At 39.9% G+C, this 10,841-nt stretch overlaps 1 long non-coding RNA gene across 1 annotated transcript; it reads left to right on the forward strand.

Moving 5' to 3' along the window:
- The first annotated feature begins 755 nt into the window (after nucleotides 1-755).
- LOC124327480 lies at nucleotides 756-3,487 on the forward strand. Its single transcript, XR_006916163.1, has 10 exons — nucleotides 756-887; nucleotides 947-1,147; nucleotides 1,212-1,399; nucleotides 1,464-1,573; nucleotides 1,634-1,954; nucleotides 2,014-2,196; nucleotides 2,270-2,337; nucleotides 2,421-2,602; nucleotides 2,691-2,872; nucleotides 2,950-3,487. It is a non-coding gene; the product is annotated as an uncharacterized LOC124327480 (long non-coding RNA).
- The last annotated feature ends 7,354 nt before the right edge of the window (nucleotides 3,488-10,841 follow it).

Consider the following 10,841-nt stretch of genomic DNA (forward strand, 5'->3'; position numbering starts at 1 on the left):
GCACGAAAATGAATTTGGTGAAGTTGCCCACTCCGTTATTTTCGAACGTGTCATTCAAATGGCTAGCATGCAACACTGTCATGGGATCGGTCGTGGACGATCGTCCTCGGAATGGTCGACAAGTCATCCGTCTTATTAACCGCCTCCGAAAGGATCAACATGAGCCGCTCCAAGTTGGTGCTGGCCACCTAATTTAATTATGGAAGTCAATCAGATTTATACGTTGTCATGGCACGAATTGAGTTCATTTATATTATCCAATAGTTACTTTGGGGACATCGCAGTACATGATCCGATGTCGATTCTCAATTTTGAATCTCACAGGAACGGGCGAACGGCCACCGTTTTCCGTTTCGATTTCGGTCAATAACTAACAAGGCCACCCTTTAAGCAGTTAACATGCAGCAACACGATAGTGTCGTCCACAACGATCTATCGTTTGTGATGGAATACTTGATTTGTTTGCATTAGCACCCTATACATCAATTTCAAGAGCTCTTATGAATAAAAACTTCTTCTATAAAATGAAATCTCCTTAGGGGCAATTATTTATCGACAAATATAAATTATTGTTAGGTTTTTTTTTTTTATTTTGAATAGTTTATCTCTAGTACTAGTAGTAATATAAATTTTTATCAGTTTGCCTGTTTTCCGTGAGAGATTTGTTTTTTAAATGTTGTGTGCGCCTTTCGTTTGTCAATTGTTTTTTAGATTACGTTTGGTTGGGAAGATTTGGTGAGCAGAGCAGACGTTTGTTTACTTTTATTTTAAGTGTTTTGGATGTGGGAGATGATTTCAAAATTCTGATCAAGTCTATTAGTCCACAAAGGAATTAGAGAAGTCCTTCGTGAGGTTGCTGATAAAAAAGGAGAGGACGATGAGATCAGGTAATTTTCAGTTTTTTAGATATAAATGACAACATTATTTAAATTCATATACTTGTCAGTTAGCGAAACGATGACCAACAACTCATTGACAGTTTCAAAACCTGATTTGGTTGGTCAGCAGAATGATCAAAGATACATTCTAGTTACAATGGAGGTGAAAGAAAACTCCTTAATAATCCAGTTATGATGAGTGATGATTCTGTGTCGTTCATGAAAGCACAAGTATACGGAATAAATCCAAAGGGAAGGATATCAATATGGTAAGTAAATTCTGTAAATGTTTTGATAAACCCATTGGTAAACCCACTTCTCTATTGTAAAAAGTTGACACTATGAAAAAAAGCTGAAACCAAACTGCAACAAAAGCAATCGACAAAGATAAACCTTCAAATGCTACAGGTTCTACAGCATTGATGAAAAATGAAACCAGAATGGAAGCCAAAGGCTCAAATAATTGCAAAGATATTCATATTCAAAACTTTATCCTGCATTTATACTGCCTACAGAGACAAGTAAGAAACAATTTATCTCCTATTTTGTGCTTAATTTATGGATTTATTTGTTGTTTTTTTGTAGACAGTCTTTGTGTGTTGAAAGGGTTTGACTCTTCTTTGGCTCATGGCCGAAAGTATGGTTTTGTCGGCCGAGATCGATTTGGAAAAACGACGTTGCTCCATGATTTCATTGTAAAAAAAAATACTAAATAGCTCTTACATCTTGCTAATTCTTCCTTCTCTAATTTTTAGAGGGCAATGACGGACTCCGTCCCACATTTCCATATAACTTGTTGAACAGGAAGTTGTCGATGACGAATCTCCAGCTATTCATAGGTATTGGAGTGCGATTTCAAAAGAGAGGCTTTACTCAAAGAGGAGAAGAAACTTTGTGAAAAAATGAAACGATCCTGAAATGAACAAGCTATTGATGCTGACAAAGCACCAACGAAAGCGGCGCAGATTTTGGCCGTCTTTGGTTTCTCTCCAGAGGGCTAGGCCAGTTTAGAGCGACTAAAACTTTTTCCGGTGGATGGAGAATACGTTAGCTTTGGCGAGAGCACTTTTCTCCAAGTAAGTCCTTGAATTTATTTCCATTTTAACAGTGATTTCAATGCTTTCTAACTTTTTAGTCCAAATTTTCTCCTCGATGAACCGACGAACATGTTGGAGTTGGACATGAAAGCTAACATTTGGCTTCTTTCGGGTACACTATAATTATTAATTATATTCTCTCTTTAATAGAGTGTTAACCTAGTCACCCACGAGCGTATTAAGTTAAACGTTATTATACCGTCACGTCCAAACGTTATATGGTGTTAATTCTCATTGTTTATGCATAAAAAGGGAAGTTTCAGAACTAATTATACGAAATGAATATCCACACAGGCATACTGAAAGGATCTTTTCCCATCCATGTCAAACTGTCGGCTGGATCCAACTCAAGAATCTGCATCGTAAGTCTTATGCAAATAACTTGATCAATAAATAAAATCTATAATTTTCATAAAGCTTCAGTATTGTTTCTTTTGTTGTATAGGTTGGTGAAAACAGTGCCGGCAAGACCACTCTTTTGAAGATTCTTACTGGGGAATTGAATCTCAAGTCTGGAATTCGGCACAATAGCAGACATTTACGCATAGGTTATTTCAGCCGGAATCTACGTTGATCAGCTTAATCTTTCATTACGTCCTGTCGAGTTGTTGCAAACCAAATTTCCCGGTAAGTAACGCCTCCATCCATTTCTGTTGGGCATAACACTTAATCTTGTGGTTTTTTTCACCATCATCGAATAATATTGGTTGAGTAGTTTTGGTGCATCGTTGACCTTGCCCCGTTCAGAATTTGAAAACCGAACATTGCTAGTCTCTCTAGATGTCAGAAATCTCGCGTGGCCCGGCCCGGCCTAATTTCCTCATCCTTGACGAGACGACCAATCACTTGAATATTGAAACGATCGAAGCCCTTGAAAAAGCCTTGGGGAGATTTTTGGTTAGTTCGACTTGCTATGCGAGAAACCAAGAGATTTAAAATTTTACATTTACGACAATTGTGCAATCGGTTTCTAGGGTGGTGTCGCTCTAGTTTCTTACGACGAGCGTCTTATCCGAATGATTTGCAAGGAGTTGTGGGTCTGCGCCGGAGATGGTTCAGTACGCTCGATTGAGGGCGGCTTCAACGAACATTCGCAAGATATTGCAGAGTTAACTTCAAGAGATCAACAAATAGCTTAATTAATTGTAAATAAGCTCATGTTAGTAAAATAATTTTTTTAACCTGTTACCTTACGTATGATTTTTTGGGTCGTGATGCGATGTGTTTATTTTCGAAAATTTTCTTATTTTCTGCTATTTAAAATTTTTAAAATAGAATTTGATGAGTTTGCAAAAGTGATGGTCAAAGCTTAATTTCTTTTCTTTTTTTTTTTTAGTTTGTAGAACTTAAAGCGCTTAATGCATTAAGAAGTTAGAGAATATGAGCTAAAACAAAAAGTGAGCCGGTCGCCCCACTCTCCTCTGTCAGTTGCAAATGATGGTTTGCTTACGAAAATTTTATTCCTAATAAATGAGTCAAAAATTTATGAAACTGGGAAAAATTTTTAGGGGATATCTAGCCCTTAGTATTGCAGAAGCGCAAGTCATCGTGACTGTGAACGAGTCGAAGATGATCTTCACAACGACCAATATTATTTAAACGAAAACAAAGGCAGTAAAAAATACCAAAATGTAGTGACTGGTGTGACAGTGGCCTGGTTTGTTAGAATTGTTACATATTTACTAGAAAACGACCAAGTCCAGTCCAGCTATGCCTGAGGCCATTTAGCGCTGCGCGATAACATCCCTATCGGTCGCTCCCATATGGCGCCAATGAACAAGAGGAATACGCAATCGCCAACAACAACAACGTTATATCTTTCAGTAACATGGAGTACGGATATGAAAAATCAAACAACAGACTCGATCGCCAGCACTCCTCTACACAGCCAAGTACTGTACGTGCTGGCTATAATGCGTGTTCATCCGTGTGAAATGAGCAGCCAAGAGCTAACTGTTATAAGTCGCGTCCTCGTAATACTTAAATAGGTAACGTGCTGTACAGTACAAAGCAACAAAGCCAGTTCAGACAACAAAGAGTATTTTTTTCAAGACAAAGTTTCCTTTTTTTTTTTTGGTCTCAACTTCTTCCTTTATAATTTGGTCGATTTTGTCGGTAACACCATCGAGTATATTAATGCAGAAAGAAAGCCATAAATATCGCCCTATTTGCCTGGTCTATAAACAGAGTATACAGATTTCTTTAAGTACTCACCATACGGGTATCAGTCTATTCCCAAAACCATTTCTACTTTTTTATTTTTTTGGGGGGGTTTTAATACGAATTTAAGTTAAATTATTTTGTAAAATTAAGAGCGCTTTCGAATTTTTGTACGTAGGCTACTTACGTCACGGAGAGATTCAATGGCGTCATTTGCCGACTTGATAAATGCATTTTGAGTACGGGACCTTTTTCATTTCTCTCCGGTCCCGCATTTTCTGTACCACCCGTCTCGACTTTGTCGCGATGGTTTTGATGATTAATTGAAGTTTCTAGCGCGTGATCAGCGTCATTGCCGGTCTGCAACGCACGACATTTGGTTTTTTCAGTTTTTAAAAAATGAGTTCTAAAATATTTTTTTTCTATCTTGTGTTGACCAGCAAAGAAACACTTGAAAGAGCGTTGAGACATTTACGGTACATTTTTACACCATCAGGGTAAAATTTAAAGTAAAAAAGAAAAGGAAGAACTCGCCTTTCTCTCTTCTCTCATTCCGTGTCGTCTCTTTCTCCGCTGTCTCTTTCTCTCTCCTCAAACGGCTCTACTCGAGTGTTTCGAGACCGTGTTACGGCGACACAGTGTAGCCCAAAAGTTCGACAGAAATATATATACACCCAAAATATCGCGAACGTAATCTCTCCTTGGATTCTGAGCGGACACTAGGGCGCACGGGATATGTTATTAGCGTGTATTTGGACGTCTGCCGTATGCTGAGCATTCGCCATTTCACGTGCGAGAAAAAAAAAGAATTTAATCCAAGATGCGGTTTGGGAGATATTGCTGCTTGGTGTTGATTTAACGGGACCGCCGGTCATTTGTTTCTCGCTTACAAAGAACAAATCTCGTGATGGAATTTATATACCTTTTAGAATGAGCCATTGAGCCATTGAGTCTATATTATAAAGACGACTTCTTATATTCATTTTGCAGTGAAATATTCGTTAAAGTCGTACAAAGATGCGACATTTCGGTATAATATTTCCGATTTTTCCTATGCGACGATGGGCGACGAATGATGATGCAACGCATTCGTTCCATTTCTTCCTGTTGGCCGCCGTCGGTGGTCGGCAGCAGCGTTATAGCGCTTATTCGTATCCGGTTTTGAATGGTTAGATTTCTTTTGCTGGCTCCGCGCGCCGCGATCCAGCGACATATAACGCGGATTATAAGCCCCCACACGTGTCCATTGTTCCATTCCATCATGGAGAAACAATTTGAAACTGGAGCTGCGGCCCGCCTTCTTCTTTTTCTTTTTATCGTGATAGTTTGGGCGATTTATTTGTAATACAATTTTGTGAAACTGGACAGAAAGTGGGAAAGTGGCGGTCGGCGTAGTATTGTTGAAAGGCGGAACCGTCAATGTGGGTTAAAAAGTCAGCCGTGCTTCTTCCGTTTTTATCGGGCCATTTCTGAGCCGACTATAATAGTCGGTAAACTGGTTAACACGAAATAAATACACAAAGAGACAGTCTGGGCGCTGCAGCAGCAGGCTCTATATATACTCGAAGATTGTTGCTACTGCGCATTTCTTTGTTTTGTTTGTTTGTTTCGAAACCTGGCCGTGCTGGCCGTCAATAAGAACCGCAAAGGAAAAAGACCCAGATTGTCCTGCGATGTATAGATTGTGTAATATACCAAAGCTCTATATATTTATTTATTTGTCAAATGTAGAACTCCCATAAGTGGGAGGGTTCAGCAGCACGTATACATACTCGTAAATAAGAGAAAAGAAAGATTAAACATTAATATAAAGAGTTGAGAAAACAGAAACAACATGACGGCGCAGACGTTCCCGCGCTTATATAATCGGATTCGATCCTCACACAGAACGATATCTCTTAACATATACACAGTGAGAATAAAGATGCTGCTGATTCCGGGAGGTTTTGATCACGATCGCAAATTATATGTACCGCTTTCCAAAATTGTTTTTCTTACTTTTTTTTTTTTCGTTTGAGATTTTCGGTGGTCCGAAGATGTCATGGGAATCTTATAATTGCTAGGAAGAAATCTGCCCTGCTAACACGGATTCCCTCGGCTGGCGATGGACATTTACCTTATCTATAAATTCAAAGGACGCGGGCAAACTTGAGGAAGTCTAGAACCGAAAAATACAATTCGGCAGATATCCCACGATTTGAAGGCGAGCGCGTTATATGTTATAGCAATACCGTTTCCAACAAGATAACGCTTTCGTCTTATTATTATACAGATATTTTGAACCATATAATATCGGCGACACTATATTCTTGCTGCATGGACTTATGAATTCTTTCTGAAAATAATCGCATGATTAAGCCAACGCGAAATGCCATGTTCAACTGATGCTGAAACCGTTTCCAAAATTCCGCCAATAAACTATACATGCGCATATTAGCGACATTACTTAACGATTTTTAAAGACATAATGAATATTCCCGTTCGATATTTTTCGTGCTGCTGCTGCTGTCCGTGCGCGTCGGCGTTCCCGTTACAGAATATCACCCGCGACTAGACGGGTGTGAAACAATCAAAGAGAGAAAAATTAAATTGTACCGAATTCAGCTGCCTAATCGGTCACTTATTTCTTGTAACGAAGAAGAGTTTAACACTTTGCTTCAGCCGTAATATAAGTAAAAAAAGGAATAGATGGACTGATGCGTGTGCAGCAGCAATAACGGATCGACGAATGGCAATGACGCGCTTTATTTGATGCTCATATGAGCATGGCCGATAACACGGCTAGAGAGGATCATTGCACAGTGAAAAGAGGTTAGAATCCTTTTTAAAGAAAGCTTTACTGTACAATATGATGTAACGTTCGTCGCGTCCAGCACATCAGCAATTTAGTTGAACGAATTGGCGGCCTTTTAGGTCTATGCTGCGGTCATTCTCCGGAAGAAAAACCGCACCAGTGCGGTTTATCGCGTTTGAAAGAATGCTGTGTATATAGACCTATAGGCCTAGTATATCACAGGCTGTATGATGATTTAAAAAGAAAAAAATCTTATTAATTTTACGAAGGTTTGATTCGTGTAATATTTTCTGGGAAAAAAAAAACTAATTTAAAAGAGAGGAGGCGAAACATTCCCTGGAGATTGACTGGGAATCACGAAATCAAAAGCTGCTGGCTTCCTCTATTATATTCAAAGCGGCAGCAGCTGTTAAAAAATGCAATCAAAGATTTTTTTTTTCCTTTCTCAGTTAGGCTCGGAAAAGAAAAGAAATAAGAAAATAACGCCCAATATACACGTATAGACGTATACGTGAACAAACAAGCGTCGTCTTAAACGGGACAAACGGGATCAATGGGTCTTGCGTAACGCGTGTATACACTCCGATGTGGTACGGGGGTTGGGCAGGGGGGGGGGGGTGTTTGGAGGCGGGCGGAAGACATGGAGGAAGCTTCAACTTTTGTTACAGGTGTGAAAATAAACTCGACGGGACCTACTTGTCGCCTTCTTGCAAGGAGGGAAAATGCTCGACCACTACCCAACAGTGGATTTAGTCTTCGATCGGACTTGACTCTGAACAGTACAGCTCCTCCAGTACTTGAAGATCGCGAGCTGGGCCGCGATAGTTTATTTATTGTATTTATTTTAACATCTCCCCCAAACCTTCTCCGCACCGCACCAGCTCACACTGCAAGTCCATTCACCTGGACTATGTTCTGGCACAATTGATCGTTCCGAGTTGAGCATTGCCATCCACATCGTAACTGCGGATTAAACGAGCACATCCGAAAAAAAAGAAAAAAACGAGTACCTTTTTGTTCCAGTCGTTCCGACATCTTATTTAACCAATCCGAGACGCGATGCGTGCCCCGGCAATCGTCAGTCTCCTTCTCTTGACGGTAAGAAACATTGAAGTCATCTTGTAATTATTATTTATGTTATTTATTATTTCCTTTCGTATGGAATAAGAACGTATAGACCTTCATTGTGTTTTGGGGGTTGCTTTATAAGTTCTATAAATCTCTAACTCGAATCAATGGCAGCACGCACCGTCAAATACTCAATCAAGCACTTCCGTCCCGACGTGAGGGCTGAGAAAAAATTGGGTCTTGTCATTTTTATTATTTCTCTGCCATGGTTCACTTGTTCGCTATACACACTGGCCTCTCAGAATGTATACCCTGTAGCGCAGAAAGAAAAAAACAGTGGGGTTCGAACATAGTTAGCTATATACTTATTTGGTGACCGCGAAGTTGAAAGAAATACTAAGAAAAAAAAATGACGAATGCTATAGTTTTCTGACACCGTTTCATTTTTTTTTTATACATATAATATTTGATTCGTTACATCGAGGGATTTCCCGTAAAAATGTCTTCCGTTTGGTTTGCCCGGGTTGGCCCGATATAACGTGGGAAAATCGAGCGTTGTCTGCTGCCCTTCGGCTTCTTTTTGGGTTTCAATGAGTCTGCTGAATTCATAGTAAATCTCGCATCTATTTATCGCCGTGTGGCTTTGCATAGATTTTTGGTCGTCGTTATATTTTCACTTCTCATTACCTTTGGTGAAGCTTTTGTTTTTTTTCCATAATTTTTGGTGACAGACGACCGTTAGTGGACACGCCTCGCCTTATAGCTTATCTCGTGTGTAGTAACTCTCCCGTACATCCTCGTCGCAAGTTGATAAACCGCATTGCGGCGTGAGGACATGAGCGTCCCAGCAGCCTGTTATTATATACGTGGTAGATGGGCCAAAGTACTGTAATAGGGGCTACACTGCTATAATACATACGCAGCATCTGCCTTGTGCAGCAGCGCACTCGCTCGGAACTGAAGGAGCTCCTTCGGCTAAATTGTTATATTATTAGTCTGAAATGTTGCTGACCATTTCACACCAACTCTTCCGCAAGCGACGGATTTTTTCACTAAACGGGTCTAATTAAAATTATTATTTTTTTTCTTTCCCTTTGGCCGCCCACCCGCGTCAAAGCGGCCACTTTTCGTGTTGTTCCTCTCGCAGCCTATAAACCACCAACCGTGTGAGAAATTGAATTGGAAATTGTTTTCGGTGCCCAATATCTTAGACAATTGGGCGAACATGAGTCGAACAATCGATTTGTGTTTGAGCATTCCATTGAATTGTATTAGCAGATATTATACACTACTGGTGCAGACCCCAATTGACAAGTATACAGTATATAACCCAATCGAGGGACTTGCCGACAATTGTTGCACGAGAACCGGGTGGAATGAAGGCGAAAATAAAAAAAATGAAAAAAGAAAAAGAAAACCTTCATTATATTCGAAAAGGGAACGAAGGAATACAAGAAAGAAAATGCGGCTATCATATCGCTACCGGGCAATATATTACTCCATTCAGAACAAAACAGAAAAGAAGGCAAAAGTTTGAATTACAACATATAGCTAGTGTGATGAGATGGTTTCGAACTAAGGGCATATTATTCAACTCCTGGAATTAAAATTTGGGGTGATTGTGTGAACACGTTATAACCGTAAGCATGTTGGCGAATTAAAGTTGAAGGCAAAATTAAACAAAAAAAAATGAACTGTTGCTGCAACGAAAAGTTTATAGACTTTTTTGAGGACGTCAGAAGAATAAAAATTCAGTTTACATACTGCACCCATAACAAGGATGAAGGAAGAGGAAACGTCCCATGCTTTCCACAGGTGGTTTTCGCATCAGATAGGCTCGATTGAATTCTTAACTTTTTATATACTACGTGATGGCTTGTATAATCGCTTGGCAATGTATAACGGTGTCGGAATTCAACAGGCCGTCGCCATGGTGTTGAGCGCGCACTCCATATTGACCATCGCTACAAAATTCGGCCTTACAGCCTGTTGCATGTGATGGGCATTGGACTTGCGGTGGGACCTCCCACAGGTTTGTCGGGAGCTTTGTGAAGACCAGCAACTTCCAGGGAAGAAACGAAGAGTTTCTACGAGAAATTTCATTACAATAGCGACCCGTGCTTGCCCAGCATCAATTTGGTAGTACCTACCTCGTCCAACGCAACTGACCGGATCGAAATGGCGTTGTCGTGTTGTTTCTTATTCTTGGGATTTGAGAAAGTCACGGCCGAGATCGCCGATGGTCCCGTTAATGAACGTCGCCAAAGCTTCACTGATGTTCGTTTCATAATAGTAAATCAGATCGACGAAAAGATGTGGCGCACATGTCTTTCCTCTAAGAGGTGCGTCTAGGCCATTTTTCATCTTGCTTTCCCACACTGGGTGACAGCATCACATAAAAAATGTCTCACAGCCTTCTATATATTATACTTTTCGAAAACAGTCAGTGGTATACATTCGATCTGTCTGCCGATTTTTCCTTCACGAGTAGAGAGAAGAGTCAACATATTAGAAGGTGTCTATCGATCCCGATCGATCCTGCTGTTTGCAATGTAGGCTAAATAGGATGAAATGTATCATAGGCATTTTACTGCGTCACTTCATTTTTATAATATTAGTAAAAAGAAAATGTTCTTGATCATATCACAAGGCATTTGATGTAGCCGTACTAACGGTAGTTTTTCGTTTAACGCACGACCAGAATAAGGAAAAAAATGGTATTTTTATTTTCAATTACCTGTGAAGCTTCACACTCGCAGGTGATTTAACGCACTAACTGGTTGTATAGTTGTTGTTTGTAAACGGCAGATTATTCTTCCTTCAGTGGGTCAACTGCTTGCTTTT

Source organism: Daphnia pulicaria, chromosome 2, assembly GCF_021234035.1.
Source record: "Daphnia pulicaria isolate SC F1-1A chromosome 2, SC_F0-13Bv2, whole genome shotgun sequence".
In the NCBI taxonomy this organism is placed as follows: Eukaryota; Metazoa; Arthropoda; class Branchiopoda; order Diplostraca; family Daphniidae; genus Daphnia; species Daphnia pulicaria.